Source organism: Diorhabda carinulata, chromosome 10 (genome assembly GCF_026250575.1).
Source record: "Diorhabda carinulata isolate Delta chromosome 10, icDioCari1.1, whole genome shotgun sequence".
Taxonomy (NCBI): domain Eukaryota; kingdom Metazoa; phylum Arthropoda; class Insecta; order Coleoptera; family Chrysomelidae; genus Diorhabda; species Diorhabda carinulata.
In genome coordinates this window covers 10696275-10712217 of record NC_079469.1, presented here as the reverse complement: position 1 = coordinate 10712217, position 15943 = coordinate 10696275, and the positions used below count along the sequence as shown (strand labels likewise).

The 15943-nt window shown below is 32.5% G+C and overlaps 1 protein-coding gene across 1 annotated transcript in view; it reads left to right on the top strand.

Moving 5' to 3' along the window:
* The window catches only part of LOC130898669 (potassium channel subfamily K member 17-like), a 352246-nt gene that overhangs the window by 40719 nt on the left and 295584 nt on the right, over positions 1-15943 (top strand). The window lies entirely within an intron of this gene.

Here is a 15943-nt window from a genome sequence, read left to right as displayed (position 1 = left end):
TGTGATGAACAAAGGCAAATGTACTTGCTTATTGGTCATTAGATAACATAAAACTGCTTCTAATAAAACCATTTTGAAAGTTGTGTGGACATTTGGCATAGAATTATGGTGCACTACCAGCAGTCCCATCTTAGCAATCCTTCGAAGATTTCAAGATAAATCGATTCAGCGGGATTTTATTGCGGGCGAATTTATCGAAGTGCGCATACCTTCTCATAGTCGAAATTCGAGTTTTCTATACATATTTAGGTGTATACAGAAATAGCTATTGAAAAAAGCTTACTTAAAAGAATAGGAGTGAGAGTCGCTTGCCTTGCAGGGAGATTGCAGATCTCTCTAGAAGTTGAAAAAAGTGCGTGTGCAATATAGTATCTTTCCTTGATGAGTAAATCTCAACAGCAGGGTTTTCTGCCATTCATAAACCGTGAATATTCCTCTCGCGGCAGAGGAGTTCTAACAAAATTGCAATTCAACCCTTCATTAAAGTACCAGAGAAATAGCTGAAGACTAGGAAATAAACAGAATCAACTTAAACCGTATTTTCATAGTTATTGTGTTTGGTGAACCATACCTAATTAAAGGATTATGTTTTTTGTTCTGATTATATTATAACATATCCATCTATTTCATAATTTTGTAACGATATTTGTTAGTATGTGATAGTTTCATTAGGTTCCATTCATCATTTAGAAATACATGAAAAACTTGAATAGAACTGATATGTAGAGGGTTGAATTATTGTATCTAGATGCTAGATATAATAGCTGCAGAGCCTCAATTACAGTGATGCATTTTTCTGACATATCAAGGTAACTAATAAAGAAGCTTCCAGTTCGCCGGAATATCATAGAGGCTTGCCATAAGATAAACGTTTCGATATTTTGGACCAGAGCATTAATTTGGCATAATGAGATAGCCTCCTTTGGGTAAAGTCTGAGTTTGTTGAAGGCAAGATACAGAGTCATACACTAAATGTCTTTTAGGTTTAAATAGGGAGCAGTCCAAAGGCCAAAAAAAACGTGTTAAACTCTACAATTTTTGGTAAGACTTCTTAATATTGGTTAAAGAACACTGGGTAGACTTTCACCATCACAGCCGATGGTCGGTGAATGTATGGTGTGTTATCTTATATGTCCGACAATTGAACCCTGCAATCTCTAATTTACTTAATGGAGAACGGTATGTAGATTTCTAAGGCATAGATTGCCTCTTCTTCTTAGAAATATAGCTCTATAAACTATAATCTATTAAGTCTGTGTTGTTATAACACGATTTGTGTATGGCTCATTACTTATGAGATGATGGATATTTGGCAGGTAAAGTTACTCCACATCTTGATTATTAACAAGCCTTTGAAACTGAAAATGCCTGATGCTACAGCGAAAAGACACTATAGATTTTGTGAGTCACAGTGTAAATGAAATAATAAATAGGATATGTATTGCTAATTTCAATTCTTTTCAAAGTAACAGGAATGTAAAAATGACTAGTTGTATAAATTTTATTCACTGTATATAAAATATCTCATGTTTTATCAGCAAATACTTGTAAAAATTAAAATTGTGGCAACGTCGCCTCTAACGATTAGACGTTGGGAGAGGAGAGTTCGAGTTTGTACTTAGAACGAGAAACAAGTCTAGAAATACAGTCCGCTAAACCTATTTCAAAATCTATTTTCTTCCACCTATTAAATTGAAAATTCACAAAACTTGAAGCATCCAACTTCACTTATAATGAGGGAAACTGAATTTAAGTTTTAATAGCAATCTTGAAAATGTGATATATCTCCTCAGTTATTCAGTTTTTCACCATCAGAAATGCAGAACTGAAGTCTCTTCTCTCTGGTAGCTCTTTTATTTTAGACGCAGGTGCGTTTCTGGCATTCTATGTCTTTGAATGAGTCTATTTTGCTATTAAAATCTTCAATAAACGTATTCAGAATGCCGTGAAGTGTTTCCAAAGGCATTTATGTATTTGCAGCCAATTCAGAGGAGTAAAATACCCATTTTTCGCCTATTTCTAAACTTAAAGGTATCCCGAAGCGATTTATCGAAATTATCAAAATTTTTCTTCAGAAACATCAAAAGATTACTAACGCAACACATACTCTAACCAACGAAGCATTGGAGTGATCAAACCACATCGCCAAGCGTTTATTCCACGTGATTATGACCAATTAGTAATTCCTGTTGGATAATTTGATCTTAAAAAATATAATGACATTATTATAAATAAATGATCTTCATTACAGGTCGAAAATATTGTGTAAGTGTGTGTTTATACATATATAAACACACACTCTTTCCTTCCAGTTTTAGCCATCTTTCATTTTCTTGCATTTGCGGGATAAAAAGCGAGGTTCCTGTTTAATACATGAAACGTATTGACGCCGCGTCTGAAGAATATTCCGTACAGCATAACGATGAGGCGAGCATTTTACCAATTCTGTATGTATTTTCGTGAGCTGTATTTTTAGAGATATGTCGAAAACAATCATAACGAACCTCGTGATGGATATAATAAGAAGTATATAATTCGATTATAGCGTCACATAACGTGGTATCGTTTGCCGTATATGTTGTGAATTATTCAAATACGTCATTTGTTAGTGAGCTCTGATATTTTTTTTTGGAAAAGCAAATAATCACGAGGAAAAATCAGTTTTACGAAATCTGAGCTCCTCCATATCGAATGGGTATAACAACGGAAATCAATCTTTAGCGACATGCAGGAAAGAAAAAATTGGTAAGCCCAATTACGGCACACGTGGAAGTTTGTTTTCACAGATATAATAGACAAGTATGCCGATCTAGACAAGAGTGGTTGAAAAAAAAGCGTTTTTTCGATTTCGAAATTCTATTACAATTCAAAAGTTGCAGTTTCTTACGTAGAATTCTGTAAAAATATTAGAAAAATTCTGAATTGTCGACTTAAGTCTGATCTGCATCTGTCGTCCTCTACCATGCCTATCATCTTAAGGTGATTTTTGACTGTACAGTGATATGTCAGAAGACCGACTATCAGTTTGATGTCATTTCTAGTCATTACGAGAAATTATTCAGACTTCTTATCTGATATGGTTATGAATATTCTGGATTGTCTTTCTCCAGTGATACTCCATCTAAACCTTTTGCTATATGTTCAGTTCGGTATTGATGTAGCATTCCATGAGGTCACGGTAGAGGTCTGGTCCTAGATACTTTTTCATTGCCTGGTACAGCCTTGTTGTGGACTTACACTGGAGAGATTTCTATCTAAACACTCCTGAGCATATTTGTTTTTTATCATCTGCTCCACCCAAAGTTCTAAGTGATTTTCCAAGTTCTGTTTGGTCTACAATTTTCCAATTCAGCTGTCTACCGTAGCCAGAGAGATACATTTCGAGCTTGCGAGAAATCTTTATCGATCCATGGTTAGCGATCATTAATTACCACTTCGAATGGGATAAGTGTGTCTATTATGCTGTGCAATTGGTACGTTGGTTTGTCATTGCTTTTTAGCTTCAGCAATTTCACAATTGTTAAGAATCCTGTCAGATTTCCAGGCTTTATTCTAATTAGATTAACCTGTGAGCGCTGCTTAATGTTAAGTTTGATTTGAAGAATACAAAGACTATAATATAAAGGTGATTTTTGAAGATTTAAATATGAAAAAGAGATCATTTCTATTGACTTCATCAACTACTATTTATAATATATAATTTCCATCTACCTAATTACCAAAGTTTCTATTTGTATCATAAACTTCTTGCCTGTTTACATGAGATTGGAAAATTGAACATTTAACATTCTGTCTATTCTATGAAAGTGATACTATTGCGACATCTTGTCGATTTCTCCCGCTTTGCCTTAATATTGTATATAGTCTTTGATTGCTTTCAATGGAATAGAAATTTGTAAATATATCAAATGTCTTTTTGTACTAACAGCTGTTACAGAAACTTTGTTTCACAAATTGATTTCAAACTGATAATGGTTGTATAGACAAGAAGTTTCAAGTTTCAATATCTGAATGGGATATTAACTGACGGATAACATTGTAAAGAGTTGTCAGCGTTTCAAGAATCTGCTTTTCAAACCCTTTGAAATAAAATTTTGAAGGAATGTTAAATAATGCACCAGAAGCTCGATTTATATATTTGTATAATTGATTGTAACTCTGGAGAAAGGCTTAAAATTTTTGTTTATACAAATATAATTATCGTGACCACAACATTTAAATAAATAAAACATGTGTACTAACTCTAATATAATAAGCGTCTTGATTCTCGATATAATCATATGCATAATATTTGTATCACGCGTCAATTTGGAAGTTGATGAATCTAATGTATTTTGAGACACATTACAAAATTTAACACATCGCAATTTTTAACCAATTAATTTCCTGATGATGAATATATATGTATTGGAAAGCTCAGAAATATATTAGAATTAGTACACTTTGGTGCTCAATTTTGTCACAATTTCAATACGAAAACGCTTATACATATCGTAAAGGTTTCCGCGGTCAGAATTATCAACAAATGTGCTAAATTCGGGCTCCCACTTTTATTATCCCATTATAAGGGAGTGAGGAAAGGGTGGTTCTATATATATACTAGGAACGTATTAAAAGTGAATAGGTATTGTACTGGTTAAATCTCCTGTTATTAGGACTTTAATTTTATGTTTAATTTGTGATTACTGTAGACCCACAATGAAAACATAATTGAAAAACTATGTTATGGATTATGGCAAGAAAGAACATTCATTTTCATAGATGATTGAAAGTGTAGATTAGATGATAAGCTAGGAAGAGTCGACTTCGTTGAAACTTTAGCCTATTCATCTATTGTGATAACTGCTACCGGTAAGGTAGCAGTGATGAGAAATGCGAGCTATTCTTCTGGCTTCAAAAATAGTGAATGTACTTAATCGTAGCATTTATTGATGAACAACTGCTCACATTGGAGTTACTTAGCTTTTTTTTTCATCCAGTGAGCATAAAAGTAACACTATTCATCTACTCATCTGGAATTAGGAAGACATTATTTCTAATCTGAGATTTAACCCTATGTGTTTGATTTCTTCTTATTGTTCCACTTGCACTCCTACCTTCTTAACGAGCTCGGAGCAACTTAACAATACGAACTCGTGCGATTATCTGAAACTAAGTAAATTTGTAACATTACAAAGCGTCGATCTCTTTCGATTCTTGATTCCCAACACGTTCATGGATTTGCTAGAGCTCGTTGCACAAAACCTGCACTCTTAAGCATGTAATAATAGTTTTCTCGAACTAAACAAGCTGTTTTTGATTAATTTCAGTCAGTTCAACGTTTTTTCAGGCTAGTATTATGAGTTGCTTACCTGTCGTAATAGCTACTCACTCAAATAACTGGAAAAGGTGGCTGTTGTGGTTTCCGTAATTGTAGATATTCCCACATAACTAATACCAATTCTGAGTTATTAAAAGCTCGGCTATATTGGAATGACACTCGTATCAAATTAAATGGTGTTGTTGAGAAAATGATAGTTCCTAAATGGATTGGCCTATATTTATTTTTAGAAATTTTATTCGGGCTCCTCCAGCATTTTCTCTCAACTACAAGAAGCACCACGGCAAAGTACAGTGGAGTCCGATAATCCGAACTTAAGTCCGCTTAAATCGAAAACGAAATAAGGATATTTTCAAGAATGAAAAAACGAAGAAAGAATAACAATAATTAGTGTGAGATGAAAGTTACAGAATCTTTCGGTTATAGTAAACTGTAATGAACAAAATAGAACAATATTCTAAACTATACTGGCTAGACCTTTACAAAGAGACGAGGACCTCTCTCTTAACGTTTGTCAAAGGCAGCCACGGCATCCGAGTGGGATACCCTCCGCTCAGTGTCGTCGTCAGCTTCACCTTCACTCTCACCTGACACGTTGTCTGGTTCTTTAAGAACCATATCAACAATCTGCTGATCATTTAAAATTTCATGATCGTCAGCGTTAGCTTGTAGACACTCTTCAATATAATTTTCATTAGCATCCTAACAGCCAGGAATGTTCTGTAACAGCTCTTGTACCTGTACAACATTGTTTCTGTCTACTTGTTGATTTGTGTTTCTTCAAAAGTTAGGCTTGGCCAAATTTTTATCAGGATTTTTTCATTTGTGGATTCCCTTGATTATGCAACCCAATAAATTACGTCTTTGATATTAACTATCATCTTGAGCTTCTGAAATGATGAGAGTGTTTCATCTTCATCTTCAAGTATTGGTCTCAATAACTTTTTCTTGTACGAGAGCTTAAGATACTGCAGTACATATTGATCCATGGGCTGGATCAAAGGGGTCCGTTTGGTAGTAGGAAAACGGCCTTCATATCTCCACAAACTAACTCATCATCCAAGGGATGTGAAGTAACATTATCGAGAAAAAGTAAAGGACGAATAGGCAAGCCATTTTCTTCACAAAATCGAGTGAATTCGGGAATAAATTTGATATCAAACCATTCCTTAAATAGCTCTGAGGTCATCCATGTATTTTTTGAGTAAGGCATTTACATTTAGGTTCTTGAATGCCCTTAGTTTTGCTAATTTTATGATTTCCAGCACCATTACTACAAGGTAAAACAGTTAATCTTTCCTTGCTTATTTTGTTATGTTATTAAATTGATGAATTTCAGAATTTTAGAAAGAAAGGTTTAATTTGATCTAAGAGTGAAAAAAAAATGGTAATTATATATTTAGTAATAAATTATTACCTCAATATTACGAGTTTTTGATCGAGACTACCAGATGACTTAGATAATTCTCTGACCGCATGCTCTACGCCCTCTATCTCGAGAACAGTTCAAGGTATAAAAAAATATTAAATACAAACGTTGTAGAGAATTGAATTCTCTACAATATTGATATGAGATAAAATGAGCGTGAAACTCATAGAAAACGAAAAATGTACAAAAAAATTTATTTTAGTGACCTTTGAATTTAAAACTTGCGACCATCTAATCATATGTGAATTTTGAGAATAGTTTTAGGATGCCAAAATACAAGTTCTTACGTGGTAGTATTTTTATTTATTTATATCAATTTTGGTCATGATTCCGCTCAATCTGACATATTAGTTAATCCGAGATAGGTTCGGTCCCAATTATTTCGATTTATCGGGATTCCACTGTACTACTTATTTAAAAAAAGCAATTAGAATATGAGTATGAGTAGCAACTGAATAATTCATCCAATAAAATGCATTTTGGTGTTGCAAGTTCAACAAAACTCATAGTCATCATGTACAGAAAATTATTCGAACAATAAATTATATCAAATTGATTCGTTAAGCAAATACATCGAATGGAAGATGCACAAAAAATAATTAATATTATACGATCAATACGGGATCATGTAAGAAATGGTTTAGAAAAAGTATGGATCTCAGAGTCGAAAATCTCTTGATCAGCAAAACACAGATAATAATTAAGTTGTGAGTTTTAAAATCTTATCTACGGAGCACCTTCTTTTCTCTCCATTATTTCCTTGGATCCTAATTGATATTTAACCGTAATTAATTTTTTAAAACCCTCATAAATTATTTTCATTAAAATCATTTAAACTTTTCTGTACCTCTTTATAGCTAATTCTCTTCATTATCACTTCCTTCCAAGTCATTACATCTTTGCGACCGTGTATGCCTATGACTTTGGTAAAAATTTCAGTTAGTAAGGAAAAATTCTACATGAGAGCTTTCTTATAATTAGCTACTTGCAAATTTATGATATTTTCTGATTTTTGTAACTTTAAGTACTTAGAGGAGTTAATTAATGGTGATAAATGAAGTCTCAGATTCAAGTTATTTCAATGAATATCCTTCTGCGACGAAACTCAAAGTGATCAGCAAACGTTTCTCTCTTATCCTTTATACCCAGATCAGATATAAACAAAACGTCTTGATTCGATATTTGGAAATAAAATTTTCTGATATTGAAACCAAATATTACCCAATTAAATCAATTCTCACTTAGTATTCGGACAAAGTGTATGGACAGTAAATACTACAATACGTTTTATTTCGTTGTTTGATATTCAATAAATTTCTAGTATGAACTTCTAGATTTATGTCTAATATTATTGTTCCTTTTCCACGCAAGGTATATCCTATTTTATGTTAAAATAAATGGAATTTAACATCAGAGTAACAGTTATATTCCTAATTATTTTGTTTTTGTCAATTTTGCTTCATAACTGCAAAAGTTTGAAATAATTCTGTAAAGTAAAATTTCAGGGTTGAGCTGTTGTCGTTCGTTTTAGCGAATATCTAATTAATTCGAGGAATTGTCATACCCTCATATTTCAACGAGCTCAACAGAGTAGACTTTTAAAAAGCTGGAAACTCTTCTCAAAGTTATTTACTAATTAATATTCTATTCAGTTTTCGAAACGGAGAAACTTCTTGTCAATATAACCATTATAAGTATAAAATCAATTGAAAATACAAAAGTTTCACCAAATTTTTTCACAATTGTTTTGTTGTAATAAAAGTTTTGTTATTCAATGTGCCAAACTGATGCGAATATAGACGCAGATGATCTGACAAAAAGAAATAATCAGCTATACATCTCTCAAACTAATTCTGAGGTATTCAGAACAATTTTTTCGAAACTTTTGGAATCGGATTTATGTAAGAAGGAGTTTTTCTAATTCTTGAATTCATCTTTTGTTGTAAGAATTGAAGTTGAGCTATCTTCAATATAAATTGCTCTTCACTCCGTATGCTGCAGATTAGTTCGAAAATAGTAAACATTTGGTAATATAACATGTGATTGATTACCTCTTGCTTCACTATTACATCCTACTATGTAGGATCAATCCGTAGGAGAAATCATTTATATTCGGCTTGATCTAGATGACCTATCGGAAAATATGTTTGAAGAGACAATAACTACTTAACAGTATTACAAAAAACTAGTTATTCCAACCAACAATTGGAAATTAAATATAGTAATTCAAAGCGCAATTGGTTTTTTGTTGAATTGAATTGAATACTGTTTACAAATATTTAACCTTATTGAAATGAGGGATATTTTGATATTAAAAAAATATGTGGGGGAGATAGAAAAAAATACACACACTTCTCCAAATGTAAAAGTATCAGGGAATATGAGAAAATACTTATTTTATAGCTTAGGTGAAATATAAATAAATAAGATCAAGTATATCTTGAAACATTGTGAAAAATATTACATTCTATTTATTCGACCACAAAAAAAATTTATTATCCAGTAGTTATTGGTTTGGCGAATCATAAATTTGAATATAGTACAAATGTGAGATGCTTCTTTAAAACCATGCTGTCACATGATGTGAAAACTTGTGTCAATCCAACCCACTGGGATTAATTGGAAGTTATATTGAAATTCATAAATTCTAACATAATCATCTGCAATTAATATCTGTCAGCAAATAGTTACTATTTTCTTCATTACTGCTCCTTTTTTTTGTTGAAACCCTTCACGTTCTTGAATAAAGGTTTGTACATACAGATCACATCTATTCCTTGTGCGTACTAAACTTGAAACAGACCAAATAAGGCTATGTTCACAAATGGCTTTTATGATATTCTTTAGACCCTTACTTACTATGCCAACATACTTTGCATTTAGCACAATATGTAGTATGTTTTACAATATTTCTCTCATTTGACAGTATTTTCAACATACCACATGTTATTATTTCAATATCCATGACAATAGCCTGTACAATTTTTTTAAAACAGTTGCAAAAGAATATTCATACATACCACTCAATATGTTCTAAAGATTCTTTTTGTTCTAAGGTAGTAGTTGATTTCAGGTCTCTTTTTCATAGGCAATTATTTCAGATTAATTGGTTCTGTTAGTAACAAGGTTTTGAGGCCGATCCTGTCCGGTTTTAAAAGAATTCTAAAATTTGGCAAGGTCATGGCATGTTAGATGTAAGGCGGACTCCGTTTAATGATTTATTTTTATATATATTTTCATTGTAGAAGGCGGTTTGTTTTTGTTTGTTTACTTTCTAGAATTCTAAGTTAGTTCAGTTTATAATAAATAGTCATATGAACAGAACGAAATAGAAGGGTAACCAGTGAATTTAAGTATTAGTGAATAATTAATTAGTATATAAGTAAGTTGACTCCGGGGGTGGTGTCTGAATAAATAGATTATACCTCAAGAAATAAAAAAAAAAATTACTCCGATATGAAATGCATAAACATAAACCTTATTCGTGAAAAGACATTACCCCAGTTTTGAACATACTCGTTTGTTCTCGTCTGAATCTTAACCTAGCTGCACAATGTTTCCTCGTCAATTGAGGAACAGTTTCACCTTAACTCAATCGTTTTCCTCGACGAATATATACGACGCCATCTGAAATGAGCTATGGGTGTAATTAATTGATTATTCCATGTACGATCTTTAATACTGACCAAACTATTGATTTAACAATTGGAAAAAGTTACCCCTATTGCCTGGTATAGTGGTATAGATGCGATACCCAAATATTCTATTTAAAATTGTGGAAAGTCGCTACTAGCAGCTTCTATCACATCAATTGTGTGGAAATAAAAATAACTCGTACACCAAATTGTATATATAAAAGATATTTGAAATATAATATCCAATTTTCTTTCATAAAATTCAAAATAAATAACCGTTCAGTTTATACCCCCTCAATATTTTTTAATCTCTCCTATGAAATTTTCAGGAAGAATTCAAATCAATATCAATGAAATTTTTGTCTTTTATCTGTGTCACATAATTATTGTTTAGATTTGGAAAATTATGAATTAATCAATATGTAATTTCTGTTATTTTATACTTTGGTACACGCTATATGAATATTTCCACAGTCTCCATAGGGATCTGTTTTTACTTTTTACAAGGTCAGCGTTTTTGTTCAATTTTGGTGTATTCATATAAAAGAGCATCCCACAATTTCGTGATTATCTGTGAAATTCATCCCATGGCCAAGCTCATGTAACATAGACAGTTATGAAATATGTTGGACAGACTGGCATTAATTTGTTCTGTTGTTGATTTATGGAACAAGAGTATACACTGCCCATCACCCGAGCTCGCTTTATTATATGTTTCTCCAGATATTCCAGTCAAAATTAGTTTGTCAAGCCGTCTGTACTGTGGAAATATATTGTGGATTAGATAGGAGTCGTTTGTTAAAGTATTAAAGGATTTAACTCATTTTCATATATTTCAAGGGAATCAACTTAAATAAAGTAGAAATATCTGGAACAGCTGGAAATGATGAATTATATAGATAATTCGGAGAATGGACTACTAATTTCCCAAACAATTATCGTATAATTGTATTCCGCATAGTTGGATGAAGCTAGAAGGGAGTGAATGGAAATTTTCGGATATTCACAGAGTTGCAGTTGAGTAAATATTTCATAAAATTTCTAGCACGCTACTAATTCTTCTTCTTCTTATACCGTCTTCTTATTGAAGGCTGCTTCTCGTCCCTTGCAGCATGAAACAATTCTCCGACGCTGAGATTTGTCCATTTTCTTATGTTACGGAACCAGGATTTCTTCTCCCTGCCAATGCCTTTCTTTCCTTCTACTCTGCATTATTTCCTGTAGCAGTAGGTATTTGGCGTTGCGTAACATGTGTCCTATGTAAGATATTTTTCTTATCCTCATAATTGTCAACAGCTTTCTTTTGCGACCAATGCGTCTTAGTACTTAGTCGTTGAGGATTTTTCAGTCCACGGTATCTTCAGGATGCGTGTATAGAGCCACATCTCAAATGGCTCAAGTTTTTTGATCATTTGAGCTTTCAAGGTTTAGGTTTCCACTCCGTACAGCAGTACTAACCACATATATGAATCCTATTCTGACGTGGAGCTTTAGATTTTTGTTTGCAAACATTGAGGAGTACTTGGCAAATTCCTTCAAAGCCATTTCAATTTTGATCTTGATTTCTTCATCTGGATACATTTGAACGTTTATGACTGAACCAAGATACTTGTATTTTTGCAACCATGCTATTTGTTTTCAATTCAGTGTGAGAATACGTTTTATACTGATATTTTAGTTTTTACTGATAACTATGAATTTAGTTTTTTCAATATTTATAGTGAGTCCTACATTTTCACATTCTCGGTTGATTCTCTCTTATATGATTTGAAGATCTTCTCCACTCTCTGCCATTATAACAGTATCATCAGCACTTTCTGAAATACAAACTGAGAATATAAATTAAATAGTTCTGGAGAAGGAACGCAGCCTTGGCGAACTTGTCCGCAACACGCACTTCTGCAGTTTTATTGTGATATATATTTTTGATTAATCGTTTATAGTTTGGAACTAAGTTTATAGTTGTTAAATTCTCCATGAGTTTATATTGTTGGACTTTATCAAAGGCCTTGTGGAAATCAAAGAAACAGACATATACATTTTTGTTTATTCTCTGCACTTCTGTAGTAGTACTGTGATAACGAATAATGCTTCTCTAGTTCCTGATCTTTCTCTAAAGCCAAACTGTGTTTCATCCAGTTGTTCTTCACATTTTTGATATATTCTCTCCAGGATTATTTTCAAGAGTACTTTTAGTGTGTGGTTCATCAAACTGATCATCCGACATTCCTCACAGGACTTAGGGTTGTTCTTTTGAGGCAATGGAACGAATACTGATTCAAGCCAGTCTTTTGGAATTTCTCTTGTTTTATAGATTATGTTGAGCAATTTTGTGAGATGGGTCAAGTTTCTATGATCCAAAGCCTTCAAGCATTCTATTGGAATGTTGTCATAGTCAGCTGCTTTTCTGGTTTTCAAGATTTTTATGGCAGCTTTACTTCGGACTTGAGAATACATAGCTCTTCCGTCTGTCCGCTTTCTTCTCCCACGTTATCTCAATCTGCTGCAAATAGGTGCTTGATGCAATCTTCCCAAGTCCGGTTTGTCATCTTCTGTCAACTGGATCTCTCCTTCGGTGTTCCTTGTGGTCATTAGTATCTTTCTCATTGTATTTTCACTTAATTCAGCTATTTTCTTGGTTGAGCTAAGGACTTTCAAAAGTATTGTATCACATAACGATGACCAATTCTATCCAAATTTGAAAATTCACTATTAACAGCTGCTAAACAAATACTAAACAACGTTGCGTCTTCAAACTCGAAACATATGCTGTCAAGATTGTGTACTTTCTAATAAAGGGGTATTTTTCAAGCAAATACCGCTATCTCTAGGTCAGGCCCGGTACTTCTGGGACCATGCTGCTCCTTCTAATAAATTTCATCTCAGAAAATGGATATAAATCGAACGATCCAAAGTCCGGCAAATAAGGCCAGATACCTCTCTACATCTTGCGGAGAACCAAGACTTTTCTTTCCATACTTTGGGTGGTTTTTCCTTACTATGTCTTAAAGGAAGTAAGGCATTATTGAATAAATGATAACTTGTCTCGAGATTTGGAAGAAAATTCATCACAATGGCTAGATTTTCCATAATATAGTTCATTTAGCTGGTAAAAATGGAATGTTTAACTATATAATAGGTACAAACCATCATCTATATAACTTCAAACGTAGTCACCGAATATTGAACGTGACACGTGATACGGGTCTCTGTGACTTGTTATAGAACCGGAGGACGAAATCTTCCATCAAATGGGAGTCAATATAAACTTGTTAATTTGAGGATATATTAACGATAATTTGCCAATTCATCCATTGAAACTCATTAAATGATATTCTAGTCGTACGATTCACGTACAGAAAACTTTGTTATTGAAAAATCTAATTTGTTGGATGAACATTTTAAATTTTGCCGTGTGAGCGACTTGAAATACGTTAACGTTGTTAATTTCGGAATAGTTTATTCTGGAGCGCAGAATAAGGATGGCGTGAGCTGAGACCAAATAGATTTTCTTTACTGGTAGTTATATACATAGTTTCAACCTTTTTTTTTTTCGATTTGTAGCTTCTTGATCAAAGAAGCTTCGTATTGAAAATAATCGAAAACTTTGTTCTATTATTACGAAGAAGTTGCAGAGAATGTAAAAACAAGAAATTAATCAGTTTCAAAAGCTTCCTATTAGGCTTTACCAGAATACAAAGGGAGACCGGAAAGTATATCGCTGTTTTAAATCAAATATACATGAGTATTTTCTCAATCAATGATATAAATACATTCCTCATCAACTTTTCAACATCTATTTTTAGTGAAATATTTCGAGATGATATCCTGGATATTTCGGAATATATGGAAATCCTAGTGTGCGTGATCGGGTGACTATGATTACCGACCGACTCTCACCGCAATTTATTAACTTTTCCCATGTCCATCTTGCACAATTCAGTGTGTTGTTGAGGGCCCCTAATCAATGGGAACTTGATAAATCCATATTGTCAGAATCACTGGTATTTTTGAAACTTACACATTTAATAATAAGTAATTGTATTTATTACGAGTACTGACCTCCGTCAACAAGTCGGTCATCGAGTACACGTATGCTTACATTGACTACAATATCTCTGTGTGTATACATTTTCTATTTCATATATTTATACAAAATACGATGTTATGAGGTACAAGGTTTTTTAATCGAGTCGATTTACACGTTTTTGATTTATCGTTGCCTACAGTTAAGTTACTATTTTTAACGACCTTATGTTTCAACAACCGTCACAGCAGTGTTGCATAATTATGCCTTTTTATTGACAATTATTGTGTATTTTTCCATTAAATATTGATACATATAATCAAAATGTTAATGCTGGTATAAAAGATTATAAAGTAAGGGCAGTAAACGGCAAAATTTCCATGAGAATGTCATTTCCAAATTATTCAAAATTTTTACGTTTCAATTTTTGAAGTCGTTTGGGTTTTCTTGGATGTAATACTAACAAATATTCATAATTATATAATCAATGTCATTGATAGGGGATAATAGCTCTGTTATGGAGACCGTCAATGCACGCAACACATTATGTGTTGGATTGGTAGCCGTTGGATAGTCAAATACAAGCATACAGGTGAAATAAATAAAACCATCTTGAAAGTAAAATCACATTGGTAGTGAAATTTTATACAATATATTGAATAAAAATTTCTTGTTCTATGCGAATATCTATTTCTCACGTTGTAATTTATAGCCCAAGATTTTCATCATTCAAAAGATTGTCTCTTCTTCAAAGTCTTCAATGTGGAGAACAAGTTTTTTTTTGTAAACAATATATTTGTAATGTTAAATTGTAAATAGTTCCTTACAATAACGCAAATTATAAATTTATTGCAATTTGCATATCTATACCGTGAAGTAATGACTTAAATTTCATTCAAAATATGACAGAGTATTAATATACAGGCTCTTTTATTCAGAATAATAAAGTTACTGTATAAATGCATACAAAATGTTTATTGGAATACTTGGCAGAACTAAGTTTTATATACCAGCTCATAAAAAGTTTTTCACTATCATTCCATGAATGTTTACGTTCATGGAAAATATGAGATCGTCATGACGAATTCTTTGTACAAATGATGTTAGTAATGAGGGTAGGGGAATATTACATTTTAGACCATCTTTATAGAGCAGCATTTTTATGACACATTTTCGTAATATTCTTCATTTCTTTGTCATTTGTTAAATAAATATACAATCTGTATATTAAGTCGATAGATGGCAAGTCAAAGCTGAGGAAATATGTAGATTGGATTTACGCAGTGAGTTTTGAATTTGTACTAAAATTATTTAATTAGCAAGTATAAAAAATTGATGTTAGTTGAATATTGTTTACTAATCTACTAGTCTTATATCAGACCTCAACTATCAAGATTTAGATTGATCTTAGAACAAACATTTTACATTTTCAAGTATTTCAGATTTTCAAAAGAAAAAATTTCTATTCTTTCATTTTTTTTCGAGTAAGTTATTAATGTCCAAGTCGATTGAGGACAGGGAAGCTTCGATAT